The following is an 11345-nucleotide window of genomic DNA, read 5'->3' as shown; positions in this document are numbered from 1 at the left end:
CCCAGTGCCAGGGAGAGCCTTTCAGGTGGGTGGGAGAGTCTGCAGGGTCGCCGAACCGGGTCCCAGGAAACGCCGGCACAGCTCCAAAATCGAGGCCCCGGCTTCTGGGGCGGAGGTAGGCCGCAATCCGCAGGGGGCAACGCAGGGCCCCCCCGATTCCGCAGCTTCTTCCTCCAGGTGCTGGGTGTAGTGGTGGGGCTTAGGGGACTAGTCCCTTGTCGGTGGGCCTCCAAATCTGGTCAAAAAGTGGGTTTTAATACAGTGCCAGCCAGAGCTCAGCAGAGACCCGACCTTCCTCTATGCTAGCCAGGCCACGCCCCCCGAAAGAACTAACTTTTAAAGCAATAGAACTGGTCAAACTTGGAGAGAGAGGAGGGGACTTGGCAATCAAGCTATCGCAACGAGAGATGTTTTGGATCTTTCAGCTAAAAACCATGCATCCACTCGGCCTGAATGAGAATTATGAGATCGCTCCATTTCTGTAAATGTGTCGTTAAAAATTATTAGAAAATATCCAGAATTTTCCTCTGCACTCCCCATCATTTCACATGTATGTTAATAGTATATGTAGCACTGCACTAAACATTTTTTACATAATAAAATTTATATAATATATCATGTTGGCATTTTTTGTTGCGCGCAAAATAAATACAGTCAAACCACACTGGAAAAGCCCAATCTCAATCGAACTTGGAAGCGAAGCAGTGTTGGGCCTGACTAGTACCAAAAGGGGCGACCCATTGGGAATATTGGGTACTGTACTGAAAGTAAAGGCAACTTATTAATGTCCAATCATGTTAGATATCCATAGATCACATGATCACATAAACGTAGGCCATAAGCCGTATAAACGCATATGAATAATATATATGATCACTGTAAACAGATATATGCATGCAGTATCTAGGTAATAGCACCTTACTAATTAGACCACTGTATTAAAATTAAGGCCACAAAACTTTATTAATCAGATCACTGTCTTATAGTTCACGGGCACCTTTAACTAAGGGAATAAATGTTAGACACAGCATGGTACAACCACTATCATGTAATAATATATATAGAAATCACTTGTTCACAATCATGAGGAAAATGGGTATATTCCATATCCCCCCCCCTTTTATGTATGTATGTATGTATATATATATATATATATATATATATATATATATTTTTTTTTTTTATAAATTTTATATATAAGGATTTTTTTTATATATGTATATATCTTTATATATATATTTTCTATATTTATCCTCCATTTCTCTATCCCTATAAACGATATATACTCTATCATAAGTTTTGGTATATAACATAATTAAATATGCATAGGTGTGTGTAATATCGATCATAAACACAAGTATATGTTTTCCATGAATACATGATCCTCGTTTCTCAAGTGTAAAACGCTGTAACATAAAAACCTTCTAAACATATATATATATTTTTTTTTGGTGACCACGTTCGGGCAATATATATATAAAAAAACACCATGAGAGATCGGGGAGAACGTTTCCATGACTACAAAGCAAAGCTGGGACTTCGGGTCACGTGATGCGGCTCACCCGTGCGTTCCACAACATGTCAGTTCCGGGACTGAGAGACCATGTGACGCGAGCAACCAGTAAGATGGAGGCGGAAATACACAGAGACAGAACCAACAAAGACGTCACCAAGGCGCCACACACGCGCAACCGGAAGCGGGGAACTGTGAGAAGACGGCGCGCATGCGCACATGAACTACTCAAACGCCGGAAATACACAGAGACAGAACCAACAAAGACGTCACCAAGGCGCCACGCACGCACAACCGGAAGCGGGGAACTGTGAGAAGACGGCGCGCATGCGCACATGAACTTTTCAAACGCCGGAAGTGTGGCGGAAGTACCGCACGTCTCCGGAATCATCTGTTTTAATGCCAAACCTTGTTATTAAGTAATCTACACTGCTTATCTTATGCTGTACACAGTAATGGCGGCCATCAATAAGTATTAAACATGTGCTCCAGCAAGGAGTGACCTTTCTAATGAATATGCATGAATATAGACAGGATATGACGTCATCACTTAACTCCCAATTAGGGGGGTATATATAGGAGCTCTGTAGTACCTTGTCACTTACCCCATGAAGAAGTCTTAGAGACAAAACGTGTTGGGCCTTCACCCAGAGACCTCCTGCTATATCAGTTAAGACTCTCATTACTATTTTTCCTATATTTATGTAGCTTGTTTGCCAAGCAATCCGCACTTTATTGAGAATTTTATATGTATCCATTTTTTTCTAAAATAGTCATTTTTAGAGAACTGCATTTTATGTAAAGAATTTTTTATATTCATTAAAATATCTATTTGGCATTGTATTTTAACCTACTCTTAGTGTTGTGAAATAAATTTATATCTTACTATTCTTATCTTTTATATATTTATTACACACGGCCACACATAAACACCTCAGGTCGCTTAGAACCCCTATCCGTTATCCCTATTCTCTTTTGTGGCAACCTACCATTGCCGTTTTTTTAGGGGGCAGCTGACGCCCAAATAACTGGGAGTGTTTTTTAATTATTTGGGAATTGGTGGTACCACAAGTGGCGCGGCATTCTCTTGCAATCACATAGACTTTTGGTTTACTTTGCATAGCGGCCTGGTGGGAACACAATCCCGTAGCAAATATGCTTAGGAGCAATGATCGCAACACTAGAAGAAATGATATATGTAAAAAAGTTTTTTAACAAAAATAAGACTACCCCAGTTGAACACAATAAGTGTGATCTAGATGAACTATTCTGGGGGATGGAGAGACTGCTCACTAAAGAGCTTAAAACCTGGTGAGACATTAAAGGACTAGAACACTACATTTCTGTTAATAGAGTCCCCAGGGGTCTGAGGCTACTGAAGCAGCCAACAATAGGGAATATGGATTCAGAATTCATAACAAAATGGGACATGATACTACATACATGCTCTATTGATTTGATGAAGCTACTTATTGTGGAGAAAAAGAGAGTCTTAGCAGAGTTGGAAAAGGACATTAAAATTAAGGAATCCGATATGGACCCATTTAAGGACAAAGAAGACTTTGCTATTAATGAGAAAGTACTGAATAAGAAAATAGAACATATAGAAAACGAGGTCATCAAAGGGAAAAAAGGAAAGTTTGAACGTGACAAGAAGGATTATGACCAGGGCAAGGTAAAGAACTGGAGCAGATTCAGAACACAGATGACTAACACATGGAGGAATGAGAATCCTCATTGGACACAAATACCCAACAAAGGAAGAACGCAAAGGACCACGAATTATACACCAAAATCACAAACAAGATCAAGTAACAGGTTCACGGCATTACAAAGGTTGGGCTCAGACACCGACCAACATTTTTTATCGTCAGGGATAGGTGCCCGTCCAAAAGAACTGACAAAATATCACCTCAAGGAAGACATAAGACATGCAACACCACTCAAAAGGCTGCACCACGAAGAAGAGGAAAACGGGGCGGCGGGAGGCAGAGAACAGAAAAGAAGAACACTACAACACTAGATCCAATCTCAAAAGGAATCTTTAATTTGTCAAAACACACCCTTACGAAACCAGAAATATCTCTCTTAGGAAAAGGTCTGTCATTTGCCCCCACAGAAGGGCTTAATAAATTTGGAACATTCATCGATCTCAATAAATTTGTGAGGAAACTCACTCTTAAAAGACATTTTGCTAGGAAAAAAAACGCCATTATATCCAACTACGAGAGTCGCTCGAAGTCTGGACTCAAGCCGACATCAAAATACTACCCGTTGGAGTCAAAAGGGAGTAACATCAGTGTCTTCTATGAACTAGTAAAGAAAGACCTATGCGACAGTGATATTGAACCAGTGCGAGAAAAGAATCTGAGTAATCAAGAAAGTGAAGCTTTGAAGAGAATGCAGAAAAATACAGATATAGTTTTAAAACCGTCTGACGAGGGGGGGGGGGGGTCTGGTGATCATGGATCGGGATCGGTATATTATGGAAGCAGAAAGACTGTTGGGAGACGAGAAATCGTATACCCTACTACCAAACGATCCGAAGGACGGATATATAGAGGAGCTAAGAACATTACTCATCAAAGGGCTCCGTATGGAATTGATCACCAAAGACGAATACCAGTATTTAATGAAAAATGACCCCCGTTACCCCCATATTTTATTTTCTTCCGAAAATTCATAAGTCTATCTCCAATCCACCAGGACGCCCAATAGTGGCAGGTATTGACTCATTGACGTCCAATTTATCAGAGTACGTAGATATCTTCTTGAATAAGTATGTGAAGGACTTACCATCTTACCTCAAAGACACTACCACGGTACTCAACCTCATGAAGGATCAAAAATGGACAGACAGTTACCTTTGGGTTACAATCGACGTGCAATCATTGTACACATGCATCGAACACATGAAAGGTATTACAGCATGCAGACATTTCCTGAACAACGATTCATCTCTAACGACCCAACACAAAGATTTCATATGCGACATCATGAAATTTATTTTAAGCCATAATTATTTTACATTTTTAGATCGCTTTTATCTACAATGCTGTGGGACAGCTATGGGTACCATCTTCGCTCCAAGTTTCGCGAACCTCTTCATGGGACAGTGGGAGAACTCTTTTATCTATGGTCCACATTGTTTTAAAGAGAATATATTTTTTTATAGAAGATACATCGACGACATTTTAATTATATGGGATGGAACACTGGATACTTTTAATCAATTTTTTTCTTATATAAGTAATAACAACATGAACCTTTCCTTTACCTCCAATACCAATGAAGAATCCATTGAATTCTTGGACTTAGTCCTAACAGGATCAGAAGGCGCGGTCAAAACCAAGAACTATATCAAAGAAGTAGATCGGAACAGCTACCTCCACTTTAAAAGTAATCATCTCAGAAAATGGAAAAGCAACATTCCGTATTCACAGTTTCACAGACTAAGAAGAAACTGCAGTGACTTGAAAGAATGTGAAGAACAGTTGGAGACATATAAGGAATGATTTAAGCAGAAAGAGTATCCATCCGACATCCTAGAAAAAGCTCTCACTAGAACAAAGGGCCTCAAGAGAGAAGATTTACTTGTTTACAAGGCAAAGGACACAAAGAAAGAATCCACAGCATTTGTAACCACATACAACCATCACGAGGACCTGATAAGGAAATCATTTAAAACACATTGGGGGATAATTTTAATGGACCCGGTACTAAGAGAGATACTCCCGCCATGCCCAGAGATTATATATAAAAAATCAAAGAACTTGAAGGATCTGCTAGCACCAAGCATGTTGAAAACCAGAACAGAGGGTACCACGATGATGCCCAAATGCGTTGGATCTTACAAGTGCGGTCGTTGCAATGTCTGCAAGTTCCTTCATCCCAATCGCAGAAGTTTCAGTGACATGGGGAACCAGAAGGAATACAAAATTAAGGACTTCATTAATTGCAATAACTCATCGGTGATCTATTTATTGGAATGCACGTGTGGAAAAAAGTACGTGGGAAAGACGAAGAGACAACTCAAACTTAGGATACAAGAACACGTCCACAACATCAAGAATAAAGTCGACAGTCATACCATTTCAAGACACTTCACTGAGAAACACAATTCGAATCCGAAAGAACTAACTTTTAAAGCAATAGAACTGGTCAAACTTGGAGAGAGAGGAGGGGACTTGGCAATCAAGCTATCGCAATGAGAGATGTTTTGGATCTTTCAGCTAAAAACCATGCATCCACTCGGCCTGAATGAGAATTATGAGATCGCTCCATTTCTGTAAATGTGTCGTTAAAAATTATTAGAAAATATCCAGAATTTTCCTCTGCACTCCCCATCATTTCACATGTATGTTAAAAGTATATGTAGCACTGCACTAAAAAATTTTTACATAATAAAATTTATATAATATATCATGTTGGCATTTTTTGTTGCGCGCAAAATAAATACAGTCAAACCACACTGGAAAAGCCCAATCTCAATCGAACTTGGTAGCGAAGCAGTGTTGGGCCTGACTAGTACCAAAAGGGGCAACCCATTGGGAATATTGGGTACTGTACTGAAAGTAAAGGCAACTTATTAATGTCCAATCATGTTAGATATCCATAGATCACATGATCACATAAACGTAGGCCATAAGCCGTATAAACGCATATGAATAATATATATGATCACTGTAAATAGATATATGCATGCAGTATCTAGGTAATAGCACCTTACTAATTAGACCACTGTATTAAAATTAAGGCCACAAAACTTTATTAATCAGATCACTGTCTTATAGTTCACGGCACCTTTAACTAAGGGAATAAATGTTAGACACAGCATGGTACAACCACTATCATGTAATAATATATATAGAAATCACTTGTTCACAATCATGAGGAAAATGGGTATATTCCATATCCCCCCCCCCTTTTATGTATGTATGGTAATATATATATATATATATATATATATTTATAAATTTTATATATAAGGATTTTTTTTATATATGTATATATCTTTATATATATATTTTCTATATTTATCCTCCATTTCTCTATCCCTATAAACGATATATACTCTATCATAAGTTTTGGTATATAACATAATTAAATATGCATAGGTGTGTGTAATATCGATCATAAACACAAGTATATGTTTTCCATGAATACATGATCCTCGTTTCTCAAGTGTAAAACGCTGTAACATAAAAACCTTCTAAACATATATTTATTTATTTTTTTGGTGACCACGTTCGGGCAATATATATATAAAAAAACACCATGAGAGAACGGGGAGAACGTTTCCATGACTACAAAGCAAAGCTGGGACTTCGGGTCACGTGATGCGGCTCACCCGTGCGTTCCACAACATGTCAGTTCCGGGACTGAGAGACCATGTGATGCGAGCAACCAGTAAGATGGAGGCGGAAATACACAGAGACAGAACCAACAAAGATGTCACCAAGGCGCCACACACGCGCAACCGGAAGCGGGGAACTGTGAGAAGACGGCGCGCATGCGCACATGAACTACTCAAACGCCGGAAATACACAGAGACAGAACCAACAAAGACGTCACCAAGGCGCCACGCACGCACAACCGGAAGCGGGGAAATGTGAGAAGACGGCGCGCATGCGCACATGAACTTTTCAAACGCCGGAAGTGTGGCGGAAGTACCGCACGTCTCCGGAATCATCTCTTTTAATGCCCAAACCTTGTTATTAAGTAATCTACACTGCTTATCTTATGCTGTACACAGTAATGGCGGCCATCAATAAGTATTAAACATGTGCTCCAGCAAGGAGTGACCTTTCTAATGAATATGCATGAATATAGACAGGATATGACGTCATCACTTAACTCCCAATTAGGGGGGTATATATAGGAGCTCTGTAGTACCTTGTCACTTACCCCATGAAGAAGTCTTAGAGACGAAACGCGTTGGTCCTTCACCCAGAGACCTCCTGCTATATCAGTTAAGACTCTCATTACTATTTTTCCTACATTTATGTAGCTTATTTGCACAAGCAATCCGCACTTTATTGAGAATTTTATATGTATCTATTTTTTTCTAAAATAGTCATTTTTAGAGAACTGCATTTTATGTAAAGATTTTTTTATATTCATTTAAATATCTCTTTGGCATTGTATTTTAACCTACTCTTAGTGTTGTGAAATAAATTTATATCTTACTATTCATATCTTTTATATATTTATTGCACTCGGCCACACATAAACACCTTAGGTCGCTTAGAACCCCTATCCGGTATCCCTATTCTCTTTTGCGGCAACCTACCATTGCCGTTTTTTTAGGGGGCAGCTGATGCCCAAATAACTGGGAGTGTTTTTTAATTATTTGGGAATTGGTGGTACCACAAGTGGTGCGGCATTCTCTTGCAATCACATATGTATATGGTTCCTCAAAAAATCAACTGTTGAACAACATATGAAAAAGGGTCAAAAATTGTTATAGGGGACCCAGGAGGAGGCTGCAGCAATAACAATACAAAAACATAAACAAAAAAACATACATAAAACAGTTACAACAAAAAAGACAAGCTGGCTATATAGTGAACAAACCTATACAGCAAGCATATCGGTATCTATACATTATATACTGACACCAATCGAGGGGTGCATTGGACATGTGTTGAAGATATACCATTGATAAACAGGTCAGAGACTTATAGACAAACACTTAATGGATTATATTCATTGAGCCCCCTGGGGGCTACTGTGTCCAATTCAATGATCCAATAACATTCCTCCGTTTAAGCTGCCCCACTCGATCGCCTCCAGTCGACATAGGGGGAACCCAATCAATCAACATACACTTTAGACTTGCTACTTGGTGCTTAGCCTCTAGAAAGTGTGGTGCGACAGGTTTATCAGAGGTTCCACTGTTTAAAGCGGTATGTATAGAAGATCGGTGGTTGGCCATCCGGTCTCTAAAATTCCGCATAGTCAACCCAACATAAAGGAACCCACATGGACATTTCAGTATGTAGATGACATGATCCATTCTGCAATGTAGATGAAATCTGATCTTGATGGTGGTCCCAGTGTGGGGATGATTGAAAGTCGATCCAACCATCAATGACCTGCACGTCGTGCAGTTGCCGCACGAGAAACATCCGGGTTTCTGTGTATACAATTGTGTACGGGAAGGCCTAGCTTCAGGATACATGGTGGGTCTCACAGCAAAAACTACAAAGGGGATCTGCACTCTCCAATTGTGTATTCAAAGATATTAAAGTGAAAAAGATCACTTCTAATAACCCCAATGTATATTTCAGGGATTAATATACCTCAATCTTGGGGGTGCTACCTAAGACAACCAATTAACAACGTATATTACAGACAAAAGAGAATGGGGTTGTACAGGTAAGGTGCACATAAGGTCAATTAAAATATAACTTTTATTATCACATTAAGAGACCGTAAATCGGTCAGCATAGCGAAATATATGGTTAAAATTAAGTATGAAGAAAAACTTAAAGTGCTCTAAGATAGAAAGGTGGTGAAATTAAAAATATCTCCACTAGATGGATGCAAGAACTACGGATCCACATGTCAGTTCCGGGACTGAGAGACCATGTGACGCGAGCAACCAGTAAGATGGAGGCGGAAATACACAGAGACAGAACCAACAAAGACGTCACCAAGGCGCCACACACGCGCAACCGGAAGCGGGGAACTGTGAGAAGACGGCGCGCATGCGCACATGAACTACTCAAACGCCGGAAATACACAGAGACAGAACCAACAAAGACGTCACCAAGGCGCCACGCACGCACAACCGGAAGCGGGGAAATGTGAGAAGACGGCGCGCATGCGCACATGAACTTTTCAAACGCCGGAAGTGTGGCGGAAGTACCGCACGTCTCCGGAATCATCTCTTTTAATGCCCAAACCTTGTTATTAAGTAATCTACACTGCTTATCTTATGCTGTACACAGTAATGGCGGCCATCAATAAGTATTAAACATGTGCTCCAGCAAGGAGTGACCTTTCTAATGAATATGCATGAATATAGACAGGATATGACGTCATCACTTAACTCCCAATTAGGGGGGTATATATAGGAGCTCTGTAGTACCTTGTCACTTACCCCATGAAGAAGTCTTAGAGACGAAACGCGTTGGTCCTTCACCCAGAGACCTCCTGCTATATCAGAATTAAAAAATGTGTAAAAAGTAACTTGCGCCCTAGCTTCAACTCGGCAGATCACCAAAAAGGAGCACCACTCCTCTTACAGACACAATAGAAACACAGAGGCGATCTCCCAGCGATGCTATAATATGTTCCAAATCCGTGTGTATTCCTGTTCCTCAAACAGAGAACATAATATATGACATGTCCATTAGTAGATATCAAATATTTCCACAGATGACTTTCCAAGGTCACTATCATTCAGTGACTGACCTGTACTAAATGAGATGCATTCCCATAAAGGTTTCTTTCACACTTCATATACCAACAGCCTTCTAGCACACGGTCTATTAGTACCAGGCTTACCTTTATGGCCTTCCGTCACCTCCACAGAAATGGCTCCAAATGACAGCAAGTGGTGAAAAAAGTATTTTTATTCCAAAAAAGAATTCTCCCACAACAATGCAATGCAGGATTAAAAGAATTAAAAACAACAAATAATAAAATACAAGAGGCACCCAATATTAGGAATAGCAGGGCCACTTCCAATGATACCAGGGGATGGACTAGGCAAAATGTTCCCAAATATGGGAGATTCAAAAAAGGGGGAGAAAAACAGATTACCCACAAAGTGTTGCCAACCACCATGGAAGAATATGGCCCTGTTGTGGGAGAATTCTTTTTTGGAATAAAAATACTTTTTTCACCACTTGCTGTCATTTGGAGCCATTTCTGTGGAGGTGACGGAAGTCCAGACGTCAACCAGGACTGGAAAAAGATACCTCTCAGTGTATATAGGGCATGCCATAAAGGTAAGCCTGGTACTAATAGACCGTGTGCTAGAAGGCTGTTGGTATATGAAGTGTGAAAGAAACCTTTATGGGAATGCATCTCATTTAGTACAGGTCAGTCACTGAATGATAGTGACCTTGGAAAGTCATCTGTGGAAATATTTGATATCTACTAATGGACATGTCATATATTATGTTCTCTGTTTGAGGAACAGGAATACACACGGATTTGGAACATATTATAGCATCGCTGGGAGATCGCCTCTGTGTTTCTATTGCTCCTGCTATATCAGTTAAGACTCTCATTACTATTTTTCCTACATTTATGTAGCTTATTTGCACAAGCAATCCGCACTTTATTGAGAATTTTATATGTATCTATTTTTTTCTAAAATAGTCATTTTTAGAGAACTGCATTTTATGTAAAGATTTTTTTATATTCATTTAAATATCTCGTTGGCATTGTATTTTAACCTACTCTTAGTGTTGTGAAATAAATTTATATCTTACTATTCATATCTTTTATATATTTATTACACTCGGCCACACATAAACACCTTAGGTCGCTTAGAACCCCTATCCGGTATCCCTATTCTCTTTTGCGGCAACCTACCATTGCCGTTTTTTTAGGGGGCAGCTGATGCCCAAATAACTGGGAGTGTTTTTTAATTATTTGGGAATTGGTGGTACCACAAGTGGTGCGGCATTCTCTTGCAATCACATATGTATATGGTTCCTCAAAAAATCAACTGTTGAACAACATATGAAAAAGGGTCAAAAATTGTTATAGGGGACCCAGGAGGAGGCAGCAGCAATAACAATACAAAAACATAAACAAAAAAACATACATAAAACAGTTACAACAAAAAAGACAAGCTGGCTATATAGTGAAC

At 39.6% G+C, this 11345-nt stretch overlaps 2 pseudogenes; both read left to right on the top strand.

Annotated features, from left to right (window-relative positions):
* The first annotated feature begins 646 nt into the window (after nucleotides 1–646).
* On the top strand, nucleotides 647–765 carry LOC135051980 (5S ribosomal RNA; annotated as a pseudogene).
* Nucleotides 766–5966: 5201 nt separating this feature from the next.
* Nucleotides 5967–6085, top strand: LOC135052429 (5S ribosomal RNA; annotated as a pseudogene).
* The last annotated feature ends 5260 nt before the right edge of the window (nucleotides 6086–11345 follow it).

This window comes from Pseudophryne corroboree, chromosome 2 (genome assembly GCF_028390025.1).
Source record: "Pseudophryne corroboree isolate aPseCor3 chromosome 2, aPseCor3.hap2, whole genome shotgun sequence".
NCBI lineage: Eukaryota > Metazoa > Chordata > Amphibia > Anura > Myobatrachidae > Pseudophryne > Pseudophryne corroboree.
Note: the sequence above shows the minus strand (reverse complement) of the source record. Positions and strands in the feature narration are given on the sequence as shown.